Below are 15,210 nucleotides of genomic sequence, written 5' to 3' on the forward strand. Positions count from 1 at the left end.
GCTGGATTATTTATTACTCTTGCAGGGCATACATTGCAAGAACACTGTGACACTGTTCCTATTTCCTCGTTCTTTTTTTATTCTGCCAGTTCTTGAACACCGCTTAACACGGAATATCAACCCACCGGTAACACTGGGCCAGTGTTAACCACAATATCGGATCTGTGTTAACCGCAACACAGGCTCTGAACCACGATTGGAACTAGAATTCGGTGCAGATTTCTGGTGTAAGATTAACCCTCACACTATAAGGAATTCCCCACCACACTATATCGCCTTCAAGAGACCTGATTCACGACAAAGCTACCGCCTCTGATATCAATTTTACTGATGGTAGCTAGAGATCAAAGATGTTCTCAGGAAACTCTACACGTAATAAAGGGACACGGGGGCTCAGTGGAAGAAAATGAAAAGAAAGCTTTAGGTTTTACGTCCCACGGTTATGCCGGCCAGGGGCGGATCCAGTGGGGGGGCAATCGCCCCCCCCCCCCAGAAGAGAAAACTTTTTTATTTTATATATAAATAAACCCATCCATAAAAAGTTTGGAGCTCTTAAAAGTAGCTGTAAGTAGCAGTATTACTACCCACCGTTCCCCCAGAAGTCCGTCCTGGATCCGCCCCTGATGCCGGCTAGGCTAAAGGAGACGGTGATGATGGGGGAATGAAGCAGGCGATAGGAAATGGAAGAAAACCGAGAAAACCCACGAACACGGAGTGTGTCCACCACGAAGTTTACTTGGCACGAGCTGGGATCGAACCAGGGACCCCATGCACCAAAGGTGAGCGCTCTTCCATTAAGCCACCACGGTCCAGGCTCAGTGGTAGAGTGCTCACTTCTGGGGTGAGGAGTCCCTCATTCGATCTCAGATCATGTGAGTTTGTAGGTTTTCTCGGGTTTTTCCAATTTCCTTCCACATTCTCATTACACCAATTCTTTCAAAATCGTTCCCTTAATTAATCACCCATCTCGCTTAGCCTAAAGGACGACACTGAATTGAATATTTCATTGTTTCCACACATAATAACTCCGAAAATATAAATGTAAATCTCAAGTCGGTCGACATCACAGTACCATAACTAAGCTCCCTTATGAGCAGATCCGGTGAAGGATTATGTGATGCCAATGTTGTAGGTCGACGTCTCGTATAGCCTCACTGCTCAGCAAGAGACGCTAATCTCGTATCTAACACACAAAGTAACACCAATATTTCTTTTGAGTGTGTGATTTATTGATTGTTATGTTTGAATTGCATTCTAGTTGGGAAGACTATGTGAAAGAGATCCATATGTAGAAGAGAAGAAGGTAATATTATAATAAAGTTCCTAGCAATACGGATAACAACCAATAGCATACGTAAAATTTTCCCAGGATGGAGATACAAGCATGGAAATCCATATCGCTTTAAGACACGTGCAATGTTTGTATTCATATCTCAACAAAAGAAAAATAAATCCAAACCATTTAGCTTAACAGCCTTTTTTGTGGACCTGAACCGCTCCAACGCCATCTGTTAACGATCGGCTGAACTACATCCAGCCTAGAGACGAACACGTGGTAAGCAGGCTGCGTTGCCCTCTCTCTAACAGGAATATCGGGAGCTATCTAGATCTAGTGGCCGTGACGACTTTTACTCACGTGATTCCTCAATTTGCCTCACGACGAACCCACGCCGAAAATTGGGAAGCATCGGCCAGGAATCCAACCTGGTACCACACGGAAGTGGGTTCAACGCTCTAACCACTTGACCACTAGTCTACCGTGTCCCCCACTCATGTCTCAATATATTCAGTTTTTTTTTTATCCTTAAGAACTTGACAAAGGGAGTTTAAACCCGGAGCGTACGCCACTACTAACAACAATCTTGACTAGATTCGTCTGACATTGAATAGGGCCTACCGTAGTTTTGTTCTGCCGCAATGTACTTCATAACTTTCAAAACAGTTACTTGTAGCAGTAAATAATTTTATATAATAAATTATTTTGCAAGACATGTAAAACTTGTGACCAGTACGGTATTTCTAGTTGGCAATGGAGATTTCAGACAGTGGCACTGATTCCCGTATAACTTTGGGAGAAGAGAAACAAACTACATGGCCAGATATGATCTACAAGTAATGATTGAGAATTTTAATACAAATACGAGGATCCAAGCAAGCTTTGTGGAGGCCCGAGTCTTTTTCTCTTCCCCAGGATTGGCGCTTAAGATTATAGGTGATTTAAGAGAACCCATCACGGCGAAATTAAAATACCGATAATTTTATAGTAATTATGTGACATCTTCAAATAGATAAAATATAATAGAAATGTGGAACAAGAGCGCGCTAGATAATATTATTTTACATGAGATACCGTTATCACGACTCGCTAATCTGCTTTCGATTTCCAACCATTTAGAAAATTGGCATTTATTTTCGCGTTTATAAATGGCTGCAAACGAAAGGCTACTGGCTGACTCGTGATAACGGTACTTCATGCAAAATAATATTGTCTAGCAAGCTCTTGTTCCACATTTTGATTAACTTTTATCTATTTGAAGATATCACATAATTTTGTACAATTAGCAGCATTTTAATTTCGCATTGATTAGGCCTCTTAATAGAAACAACAGTAGTAAACTATGCCGCAATACCAGGATTTTAAAAATCGTATTCAATTTTGCCAATCACTTAACACTCATTTCACGGCGAACATTTGACATTTATTACGCATCAACTTCATGGTAAAGATGTACTGACTAAAGCTCTACCTCACATTACGCACTATAAAAATCATAACGAAGTACATAAACAGTGTCATAGACTTCATTTTGGACAAATTAAGGCCGTTCATCCTGGGCTATTATGGACTAGGAACGAAACTATGTCCTCGATTTTTTTTTTTAAAGAAAGAAAGAGTTCCATCTTAAACAGCTGACTTCAATAGTTTTAGAAGTGTCGTAACTCGACTGTCCGTCCATTTTATTTTCAGAAGGATGACACAAAAACTCCACGAAATGACTAAAGATAATAGAAGGCTCCGGACATAAAGTTCACTCTTCATAGCGTAGGAGATACTTACAGTTATAAAAGAAGACCCAAGGAAAAAGAAGGAAGTTAAAGTTTTTAAAGGCTTGTCGGCAACATTTTTGGGAGCAATTCCTTGCCCATTCACTGTCACAAGACGAGACATAAAACCCAAAATGCATTGACCACTTTTACGACAGCTGAAACTATCGCATTCAACGGATTTTCCTTTAAATAAAAAAAAGTTTCGACATTTATCTGTCTTCCTCAATCTTTTCCTCGTGGTCTTTATCGTTCTTTTGTGTGTCAGTAGTGTTTGTGGAAATATGTGCTGTTTTTCTGAGTTGTCCCTTCGTTTCCAGGTGTTACAATAACTAAGAAAAGGACAAGATACTCTCTTTTCTGATTCTTCCGTGATCAGTTTCTTCCCGACTTCTCTCTTCTTGTGTTGTGTCAAATACACTTGTGTACTTATATCTTTGTGCACTGTGTGAACTTGTACCGGAAATCACTATACATACCTCTTCTCGAGTTGTTTACAATATACTAATGTACTTACACCTTTGTACCCTGTGTGAATTTGTACCGGAAATCACGATATATATATATATGAATTCTCTTCTGGAATTGTGTGCAATTTATTTGTGTACTTTCGTATTTGTACATTTTGTGAATTTGTATCGGAAATCAAGATAAATTCACTCCCTTCTTGTGTTGTGTGCAATACGCTTGTGTACTTATATCTTCGTACACTGTGTGAATTTGCATTGGAAATTACGATATATGAATTCTCTTCTTAAGTTGTGTGCAATACATTTGTGTACTTTTGCCTTTGTAAATTGTGTGAATTTGTACCGAAAATCACGATAAATGCACTCTCTTCTTGTGTAGTGTACAATACACTTGTGTAATTATAATTTTCTATATTGTGTGAATTTGCATCGGAAATCACAACACGCGAATTCTCTTCTTGTGTTGTGTGAAATACATATGTGTACTGTCTATGTACATTGTGTTAATTTGTATTGGAAATCAAGGTAAATTCTCTCTTTTCTTGTGTTATGTGCTTTTGCGTTTATGCGTTTTGTGAATTTGTACTGGAAATCACGATAAATTCACTGTCTTCTTGTGTTGTGTGCAGTACTTTTGTGTACTTTCGCCTTTGCGCACTGTGTGAATTTTTTACCGAAAATCACGTTAAATTCTCAAGTGGATTTGATTTTTGCAAGTGAAGTGTTTAGACACTAACTACCATGGGATAAGTGATTTGGATATTTTAGTTACAAAGATGACGTGCTTTCTCGTGATATGAACATGGACTTTTGGTATGGAAACTTTTTCTGTTTGTTTATTTTATTAGCATGATACCTGTATTTCGTTAAGGAATTGAACTACTAAGATAAATCCACATGAGTTTTAATCACCATCAACAGATGGCAGCACCCTTCTGATATCCGTGCAATGTATTTTTCTATGACAGTGACAAAATCCGTAAACCTTGGGTAAAATCCGTAATGAATGATACAAATAACACAAGCAATAGTCAGTAGAAAATTAGTAATTTTTATATGCAATTTATTACCTCATTTATAACGAAGTGTAAAATGAAGTAAAATTCAAGGATAGGAATGGCAAATAAAGCATTTTGGAGGAAGAAAAGTCTATTTTGTGGATCCATGAATAAAGAGCTGAGAAAAGACTCATAGGGGCAGAAACGTGGACAAAAGTGGTGGGAAAAAAATCTTAGCCTTCAAATGTGGGTGTCGAAAAGGATGGAGAGAATTAGCTAGGTCAAAGAGAAAACAAATGAGAAAGAGTTAGATATAGGAAGATGAAAGAATAATTTTAGATGTAAATAAAAAGAGAAAGAGAAACTGGGACATTGGCTGAGAAGAAACTGTCTCATGAGAAACGTGCCGCAGGGTGTGATGGCAGGAAAGAGATGGAGGGGACGAAGGAGGCTAGAGTTAATGAGCAGTATCAAAAAAATCGTATGAAGGGAAAAACGTTAACCCTTTTAAATTATATTATACATTCTTTTACGATACGGTGGTATCTTCATTATTCTATTTTTAAAAAAGTAGGTTACTAATCAGGCTTTTTACTTCGTCTTTTATTTTTTCTTCAAGCCTGGAGGCATTGTAGAACACGTTAAGTATGGTTTTTACGCCTTTCTGTGTCGAGACATAGAGGGTGATTACGTCAAATATAAAAAAAAGTCTATTTTTATTGTTTTTTGGCGGGCTTACTTGTGCACCTAGAAGTCTGAAATTTTGTACACACATTCAGTGCACCCCTTAGTATTTTTCAGATTTGTTTCAGATCTCTGCGCTAACACAAGGGGGATCCAGAGGGGCAAAAAATTAAAACAAGGGATATTTTTTTAGCAACAAATCCTTTTCTTCTCGATTTTCCCGTGTCAGATATACGATGGATACATGTGAGTGACACAATTTGAAAGACTGATCTATTCTGAAGAGAATGAGGTACCAACCATGATCCTAATGGGGATGTCTCAGAGAATTTTTACTTGAGATTCTGTGTATGCAGGAATCTGGGGTATGGGAATATTCTTAGCACATTTATTAATTTTTTTCCGCCCTTACTATTCAATATAGAAATTTGAAATTTTGTACACATATTTAGTACACCCCTTAGTATCTTTTACTTTATTTTGAGATATAAAAAAGCCAGAATCTAAAAGGATTAACTGAAGACCGTGCAGTATGGAAGCTTCTTTCGTTGTTGCAAATAATGTGCCAATAATATCAAAATACCTATGGAGATATTTATTTTGAAAATTAAATTACAAGTATTTGTTCATCATTGTTAGCAATATGTGTGTCACTCTTAGGCAGTGATGATTTCAGGGACGGACCATATCTCTGATTATGCTCAGTGAGAACTACTAATATTTTTGCAGTGTATTACTTTCATCCCTGAGTGTTGAAAGATCACGTTGTCAGAAATCACATTGCTGTTAGAAATATATTTGTCATTGTAGAACACAAATAATTTCTTATTTAATAATGCATTTTTTACACTTAAATACACAAATAAATCAATAATATGTTCCAGTAAAATAATATAAAAAATATAAATTATTATTGCCATAAAAGTTTTTTTTTATTTATTTTTTCGGAGACGACGCATCATAATTTATTCCTAAGCACGTCATCTTGTTCAGTTGGTTCTTCATTTAATTTGCCTTTGAGCAGTTTCAACACCTATTTCTTTTAAAAATTTTAGTACATACTGTATTTGATTTGATTTTGAGTCTAGTATCCCGTTCAGCAGCGAGGCCATATGAGACGTGGATCTACAGTTTAACGTGGGATCAGAACAACATGAGCTCCCGCGAGGAATCAAACCCAGGTTTCTCACGCGAATGGCTGTAATGACATACCGTTGGCTGGTTGACATATTGATGCATCTAGATCATCTTAAGAATAGACGTCGCTATATCGATTTAAGTAACGGCATATTTTCAGATACATCGAAACTATTGAAGTACCGTTCTATTACTATTGAGCTTTGAGGTGCGATACTTTCTGAAGTGATAAATACGATGATGATAGATTACCTCAAAGTAGCATTAAGTAAAAAAGAAAAAAAAAACTATATGCGTTATTACATCACCCAGGGCGACGATTATTATTATTGTATTTTTGGTACAATTTTTCCTTTAGGCAAAGTGTCAATTCCATATCTTGAATTTGGATGACGGATTATCTTCTGATTATTAATTCAATTTGTCTTTGTGCAAAGTTTGAATTTCTATTCCTTGAATTGAATGATAGTTTGTACTCTGATTATTGATTCAATTTATCTTTCGGGCAAAATTTCAATTTCTATCTTTTGAATTTCAATGACAAATTATCCTTGTTATTGATTCAATTTATCTTTGGAAAAAGTTTCAATTTTTATCTATTGAATTTGAATGATGGATTACCCTCTGATTGTTGATTCAATTTATCTTTGGGCAAAGTTTCAAGATCCAACGCTTGAACTTAAGTTATTGCAACCATCTGTTGTCGATTTTCTTTGTTTTAAATATTAACCATTAATATTTAACTATTCTTTGTATTAAAAGTTTAACAAACTATTCTATGCTCAAACATTAACTAACATTTTCTAATATTATTATTTCAATTTGAAAACTTCAATTTTAAAGAAGAAACAACAGCTCTGCCGTCTTTTTTCCATTGTAACAAAAAAAAAAAAGAAATAATAATAATAATAATAATAATAATAATAATAATAATAATAATAATAATAATAATAATAATAATAATAATAATAATAATTACTGTAGTTTGAAGGACAAATGAGAAGTTCTATAAAATGGAGGACAATCAATCACTCGATAGGAAAGAAAAACGTCAAACAGGTGGACACACTGGGTTTTCTACTTAAAACGAATTGTTAGTACGGTTATTAGGAGTTATTAGAGTAATGTTATATAATAAAAAGTGTTTTACTGAAAATTTAATACTGTTAGAAATAGCTGTTTCGAAACTGAAGTAATTAGATTTAGGGCAACAAAATGATCATAGAAGTTATGCTTAAACTTCAGCTTTGTTTGAAGCTAAAGACACCTTTTACGTAAGTTACGCGGAAGAATATATTTATACATAGTATTGATTGCGGCCATTATAATTCCAGCAGGAGAAGACGAAAAGCCCTCTACCCAAGTTTTCAATTTCAGTTGACACGATATAAAGAAAGTAAGAATAAATTAATGTAAATAAAGAACTTACTACCATTAAGATTGGTTTAAAGGGACAAGTTTTGCCGATAGATGTCACTACAGTCTTCGTATCTCTCTCATGTATTTTTTACCTTTCACGAAGATTCACGATTTCTCTTACAAATTTCAAACTACAGACTTCACATTTTTAGAGTAGGAACTTCATAACCTATCGAAGGCAACAATCCGTGCCGATTTTTTATTTAGAATTTTCTTCATTGTTGAAATGGCTTAATTGTTGAAATTGGATATCCAAATCTTTTACAATATACTGTTTCAACAATGAGGAAAATTCTAAATAAAAAAATCGGCACGGATTTGGCCTTCAATAGGTTATGAAGTTCATTCTCTAAAAATTTGAAGTCTGTAGTTTGAAATTTGTAAGAGAAATCGTGAATTTTCGTGAAAGGTAAAAAATACATGAGAGATACGAAGATTGTAGTGACATCTATCGGCAAAACTTATCCCTTTAAACCAACCTTAAGCTAACATCATTCCGTAAACTAACATCATTCTGTGAAAAATTTGCGTGCACAATCGAATTTAATAACCCTTGTCATTTCTTTAGAATTAGGTATTGAATACACTTTTTTGCAAGTGGACGGAGTGAATGTTGAAAGAGTACATTATTGAAAGTACTCACCTTTAGTCCAATGTATGGAATGGATCAGGCCCGTACCACGGTGGGGGCTAGGGTGGGCCGGGCCCTCCTAAATTTCCACTGCCCCCCTAAAATTTTCACAGTAGGCTTGCAAATGAACTATAATATGGTGAACTATAATATGGTTGGGTCGGGCCCCCCTAACTTCTACCGCCCCCCCTACATTTTTGGCCTGGCTACCCGCCTGGAATGGATTATGATCTATAAATCGATATAAATTCGAAATATCACTATGAGCATTGTAGTTTTTTAGGCTTCCTTGATCTAGTGAATATAAGTTTGACATAATTACAATTTGTAACTCCTAGGTGTTAAATATTAAAAAGGAGTTTTAAACATTCAATCCCTACCTGCATTGAAAATATTTTGCACTTCTAAAAGTAATATGCGGACTCTCATTTACAGATTTGCTAAAGTGCAATAGCTAGGTAATTCTTTAAATAATCAACAACTTTTGAATAATGAGTAATATTTTAAGTATCGAAAATTTTCAAATAATAAGTATTTGTGCATAATGAATAATTGTTGGAATAATGAATAAACAATGAATTATAGTTCGAATAATAATTTGTTTTGAATAATTGGAAATGACCAAATATTGACCAATTTCTCGGATAATGAATAATTGCTCAAATAATGAAAAATCTTTAATTGTAAGTAATTGTGCAAACAATTTAATAATTCTTCAAGTTTTAAATAATAATAATAATAATAATAATAATAATAATAATAATAATAATAATAATAATAATAACTTTATTTTAAGTGCTATGAACAGCTTATAGGCAGAAATACAACACTATGTCCAAACCATTATATAATAATTTTAAGACCAGAAAATTTATAATATGGAATGAATATTAGAGCAGGTTAAGGCACTTGTAAGAAGGTTCAAATTACAAGGTTCAAACTGATTAATAAAAGAAGATTAAAAATTAAAAAAAAAAAGAAAACAGACAATTTCATGATATACCGTTTACAGAATCGGAAATTAAAGCTTCATTTAACTGTCATTTAACGAATGAGTCAACCTCGCTTGAAACTACATATCCGTCAAGCAAGATATTCTGGTCACATATTGTCATATTTCAACATAAAAGATTGGTTCTTTGAACAAAAGATTATAACTGAAAGATATACTGTAAATATATAATAACAATAAAATCAAGATTGGCAGTTGGATCCCTTGTCATAAAGTTTAATTTTTGTAAGAATTGCTCTGTTATTTTTAACAACATTATGTTTATTTTAAATTATTGTAAGAAATTTTCGCTCTTCTCAATATTTCGCGTTTGTTTTGAACATTTGAATGATGAAAGTTCCTTGCAGAATTATTAATTATTCAAATAATGAAATAATTCGTCCAATAATAGAGATTTCTCGAATAATGAATAGTTAAAAGATTAGTAATTATTGTAATAATGGGGAAGGATGGAATAATGAATAATTCCTTAGGTAATGAATAATTTGCTGAAATGATGAAAAAATTTCGAATAATAAGTAATTGTGCAAATAATATACTAATGCTTTGAATATTCAAGAATTGTTGAAGTAAGGAATTAATGTTAGTTTGAATAATGAGTAATAGCTCGAATAATGGAAGTTCCTCGAACTATAAATAGTTGTTTGTATAATGAATCATTGATCAAATCAATTGTTTTAACTGAGTTTTTGTTTTAATAATGAAAAATTGATCCAATAATGACAATATATTGAAGGCTATAAAATAAAGAGTTATATCTTCTTCCTTTAAATTATTCAATTCTATAGATAAAAAGTTATATCTTCTTTCTTCAAGTTTCATCAACTCTGTTAAACAAAGTTACATCTCCTTTCTTGAAGTTACATCAGAATGAACAGTTTCAATTATTCAAATAGTAAGTAGTTATACAAATAATGAGCAATCATTCAAATATTGAACAATTGTTTGAATAAGGGATCATTTTTTTTGAATAGTGAACAGTTGTCTGAATAAGGAATCATTTTTTTAATAGTGAGGAATTATTTTGAATAAAGAATCATTTTTTTGAATAGTGAGCAATTGTTTGAATGAGGAATTATTTTTTTAATAGTGACCAATTGTTTGAAATAAGGAATAACTTTTTTAATACTGAGCAGTTGTTTGAATAAGGAATCACTTTTTTGAATAGTGAGAAATTGTTTGAATAAGGAATCTTTTTTTTTTGAATAGTGAACAATTGTTCGAATAAGGAATCATTTTTTAATAGTGAACAGTAGTGATTGACGAACTTCTACACCCGAAAGCTGGAATGTTAGCGGTACTTTACGTAATAATGATGTTCTAACATGTTTCTTTAATGGATGTTGTCAAACGGTTTGGTAGGTCATTATGGGTTGATGACATGGATTTGGAAAGTTGTTATATTTCTGTTTTTAGTTGTGCTGACATGTAAAAGGTCGTGTCCTCTTTTTAGAGACTTTATACTGGGTATTTTTAAAAATAATAATAATAATGGAAATTTGAATTAAATCTGTTGATACGTCATTTTGTATCACGTACTTTCGTAGTAGTGATTAAATTAATATTGAATATATTACACGAACAATATGTGATAGAATAAAAAAGAAAATGAAATATTTGAGTTCCACCTGTTAGGCTAAAGGAGATGGTGATTGTTAAAAATAAGAAGGTGAGAACACTTATAATGTGTGATACGCACTGGAATCGAACCCGGGACCCTTATCATTGGAGCTGAATACTGTATGATGGGAGGGAAATATTTATTCATGCGTGACTTTTTTAATTTGTTGGATCGTATTTTTTATTTTTTTTTGTAATTATTACTCGAACACTGTGTAAATATACTCGGTGAGCGTGGCAAAACTTTGTGTACGGTATGATACACTATGATGGTGCATATACAGAGCGTGGTTTCCGTACGTCTGTTGCTGATGAACTTAAGACATGAACTGAACTTTTCCCGCGCTTTTTTGGAAAACCCGGTTGGGTAAGAGTGGTGATGTGTGCTTGCAGAGCCTTGCTAAAACTTGAATTCAAATACAAAGGAAGACCGTTGACACGTTTGGTAAACATTACAGAATACCGCCAGACTGATAGAAATAACTTTGGCGCCGCGGTAGGTGAACAAAAGGAAGATTGCGGACGTGGGAGATAAACATCACAAATTGGGGGCAAACTAATAAAAATAACTTTAATGTTGGGAATGCCGAACACGTGATTACCTTGCGGTTATGAAAATACTTTAAATACAGGTTATAAGAGACAAAATATATAAAGATACATCATGCAGTCGTATGAGAAGAAGGATCTTTGCAATAGCAATATTGAAGCAATATCTGATGCTGAAACAGAAATATACGAATCATCGTCAGATGAAGAATTTGATTTTGATGCAATAGATTTACCAGCGCTAACAGTTTCACCAACACCGTCAGCATCTCCAATTGTATTATCAAGAACATCACGATTTTGGGCTTTAGATTGTTGTTGTAATAGTGAAAAAGTGGATCGCGATTGTATAAAGAAGGCTATTGAAAAATGGAATTTTAATGAAACACTAATATGTGAGGGTTGTACGACAGGATCTAATCATGATTTTGATCATGATTGTATGACGACGCGTCCAGAATTATTGGAAACCCGCGCTTGGAGTATTATAGCAAGTCCTAGTGTTGAAGATGATGTGTTTTATTTGTACGCAAACACGCATATTATCGGACTATTAACAAGAGAAAAATTTTATGACGCCTATGTGGATTTATTAAGTGATACAGACTATTTACCGGAATTACTAGAGATCTTCATAAGAAAAGACAAACGGAAAGCGAATATTTCAGATTGAAAAAATGTATTCAAATAGTGCTAGTGTTTTATGTGTGTTATGTAATGGTGAAAACATTAATGTGAACTGTGTATTAAAAACTATAAAAGTATACTTACACAACAATAATCCATTGGAATGCGTGGAATGCAAGTTACATCTTCCTCATGAATGTAGACATTTTCATAATACTGGATCATTTGCAGTGAAGTATTTATCTCTTGACAAAACTCTTAGTGAACTCTTTGAAGTGTTTGAACAAGAACATAGTGAAATCTCATTTCGATGCTTTATGCATAAAACTTGTGATCTTTTACAAAATACAGAATTTGTTGGACAGATAATTCCGTTTTTTATTTTTCATTCATTCAAATGAAATTTCAACATGTGTAAATCAGTATATTATTGATATTCAAGGTTTTAAAATGTCTGATAACGAATTTATTATTCGTGAGTTTTGTTTAACTGCATGCGATGATACAGTAAATTTCCATTGCTTGGTAAAATCATCAGTTGAATATAATTTATTATCACTAGGATGTCAAAAACAAATTGACTGGTTAACATTAAATTTGCATGGATTGAAATGGAATAGCAAAACTGGGTATACTGTATCATGCATACGAAACCTTGTATATCAATTATGCGCAAAGAATTCAACCTTTTATTGTAAAGGTTTAGAGAAATCTCTTTGGATTAAAAGAATATTTGCATTAGATAATGTCATTGATTTAGAAACAAAACATTGTCCTTCATTAAATGAATTATGTGGAAATACATTTAATGAATATTGTTCTTTTCACACAAGTATTGTAAAGAAATCAGGATGTGCATATCGTAATGCACAACAGTTGAATTATTGGTGGAAATATGAAAGATCAACAGCATTAACTAATGCATTATCAAGATTGTAATGAGGAATTGTAAATAAAATGCATGGGTGTAAGTTTAAAAATTTATTGTAAATTAAAAATGTAAATTAAAAAAAAATAATAAAAAAAAATAAAAAAAAATTATTTGTGTTTTCTTTTTAAAAATTTGTTTACATGTTTATAAACAATAGCATCATTCTTTTTCAAAATTTTCTTGTTAAACAATTTTAAACACTTTTCAAATGATTGAGTGCGAATAATATGATGCAGAAAATATAAGACAAAATAACCACATAACACAGAATTATCATGTTGATATTGTTGAATATTTGTAAAGTACATTTTAGTATTTTTCGACAAAAAGTTTTTTATTTCCTTGGGAATGTCCATAGCAAGACTATCAAAGTAGTATCCATGTTTTTTCTTATTGATGTACACTGCAACCCAGTGGGAACCAGCAGAATCAGATGTATCAAGATTAATTACAAGTGCTGCAGGAGGTTTTACCGTTACAGGAAGTTTGTCAATAGGGTAAATTCCAGTAACACTTGCACCAGTCACTTTATCAGTTAGTAACACTTTTAATAATTCATCACTATACATGATAAAGATTATTTTTAATTGTAGTAGGTATGTAATTATCACTGTTATTCACATGTAACACATAATCATACACTTTCACATATTCACTATACAGTAATGCTTCATGAACAGTACATCTATATTGTCCGAAACGATGCTTATTATGTGCACACCGATGAACGTGAAAACTTAATGCAGTATACTTTGGACAGTTTATTTCTTCCAAATTTGTAACTTCTCTTTGAAGAATTTCTTGAAGAAAACACTTTCTATTTATTCCGTATGTGTATATGGTTGTAGTATTTGAACAATATGTTTGAAGAATTTCCTTAAGATGTGAATATTCTACATCCCCTTCGTGCCAGGTAATGCCATACACATTTTCACCTAGATATTTGTTTGTGCTTATGATTGGCTCAGATAAGTTATTTAAAGGAAATGGTGGTTTAAAAACCCAATTTTGAAAAAAGGGAACGTCAGGATTTACAATGGCTAGCTCTTTTATAATAAACTCATCTTCGTTATCATGATACGCCGAGAAGTGAACAACAACCCGCATTGTACTCAACTAAATAAATTAGAAGGTGTTATCAGTATAAATATTTATGTCTTTGTCTATTTGTGCTAAAGAATCGAATTGTGCGTACACAATGCATGTAACAGGTTCAGTTAAAGTTTCTGAAAATGATACTTTTAAATTTACAGGGGAATCGCGTACTACATCCCACGTGTTATCATCTAAAGTTCCTGTTGGAGATAGAATAAATGCATACAGAGCATATCCGTTTGGATACTCATCAAGAGTAACAGTATGTGAATAATTTTGATAATATATACCAGTACCTGAAATCAAAGTATAGTAACTTAGAAGGTATAAATTATTATTAAAATCAGGTGTGAGGGGGTTGGGAGGGAATGATTTTGAACCGACTTGTAATTGCAGTTTGTTAACGTTAAAGTTTCGAAATTCAAAGGGATTAAGATGTGATTTCCCATTGAAGGCTGTGTTGGAGATGAAACCAATAATCAGGCCTTTAGGAACATTACCCAGGAAAAGATTATCAAGACTGTAAGACTTTACTTGTGCAGGTATAGTATAAGATCTTGTTTCCACTCTCGTCAGAGGTAACTTGGCTGTTTCCGAACCCATTCGTGTATTTAATTGCATAGCTAAATCTGCAGCTACATCAATACGACGTACATGAAGAATAATTTCCTCAAGTGCAACTTTATAACTTGTATTTTCAGCAGACATTAAGCAAAAATTATCTTTACTACGATGTAGTTTTACACGCAAACTTACTTTGTTAGGAAGCATACGATCTAAACTTACAATATCAGTATGAAGACGTCCATACATTTCAAAAGATTTACTATTTTTCACCATATTAGCACGTTTTTGGAAACCAGCATTTGTATTATCTAATTTATTAAAATTTTTTGCAGTATCTTTATGCCACATGGCACATGCTAAATGTGTTTGAGAAGCATCATGAGAATAATTTAATAATGTTTCAATGTATGCACGATAAGGATAAG

General features: G+C 33.2%; 1 protein-coding gene across 15 annotated transcripts in view; it reads left to right on the plus strand.

The window, feature by feature from the left end:
* The window catches only part of LOC145678866 (uncharacterized), a 459,736-nt gene that overhangs the window by 217,469 nt on the left and 227,057 nt on the right, over positions 1–15,210 (plus strand). Inside the window, exon 1 of one of the 15 annotated variants that reach the window (XR_014130451.1) lies at positions 3,296–4,040. The exons of 13 other annotated variants lie outside the window; for them this stretch is intronic. The gene's annotated coding sequence lies outside the window, so the exon portion shown is untranslated. One more of the 15 variants, XR_014130454.1, reaches the window with a different exon arrangement.

The sequence above is a fragment of the Thermobia domestica genome, chromosome 2 (genome assembly GCF_964235325.1).
Source record: "Thermobia domestica chromosome 2, izTheDome1.hap1.1, whole genome shotgun sequence".
Taxonomy (NCBI): domain Eukaryota; kingdom Metazoa; phylum Arthropoda; class Insecta; order Zygentoma; family Lepismatidae; genus Thermobia; species Thermobia domestica.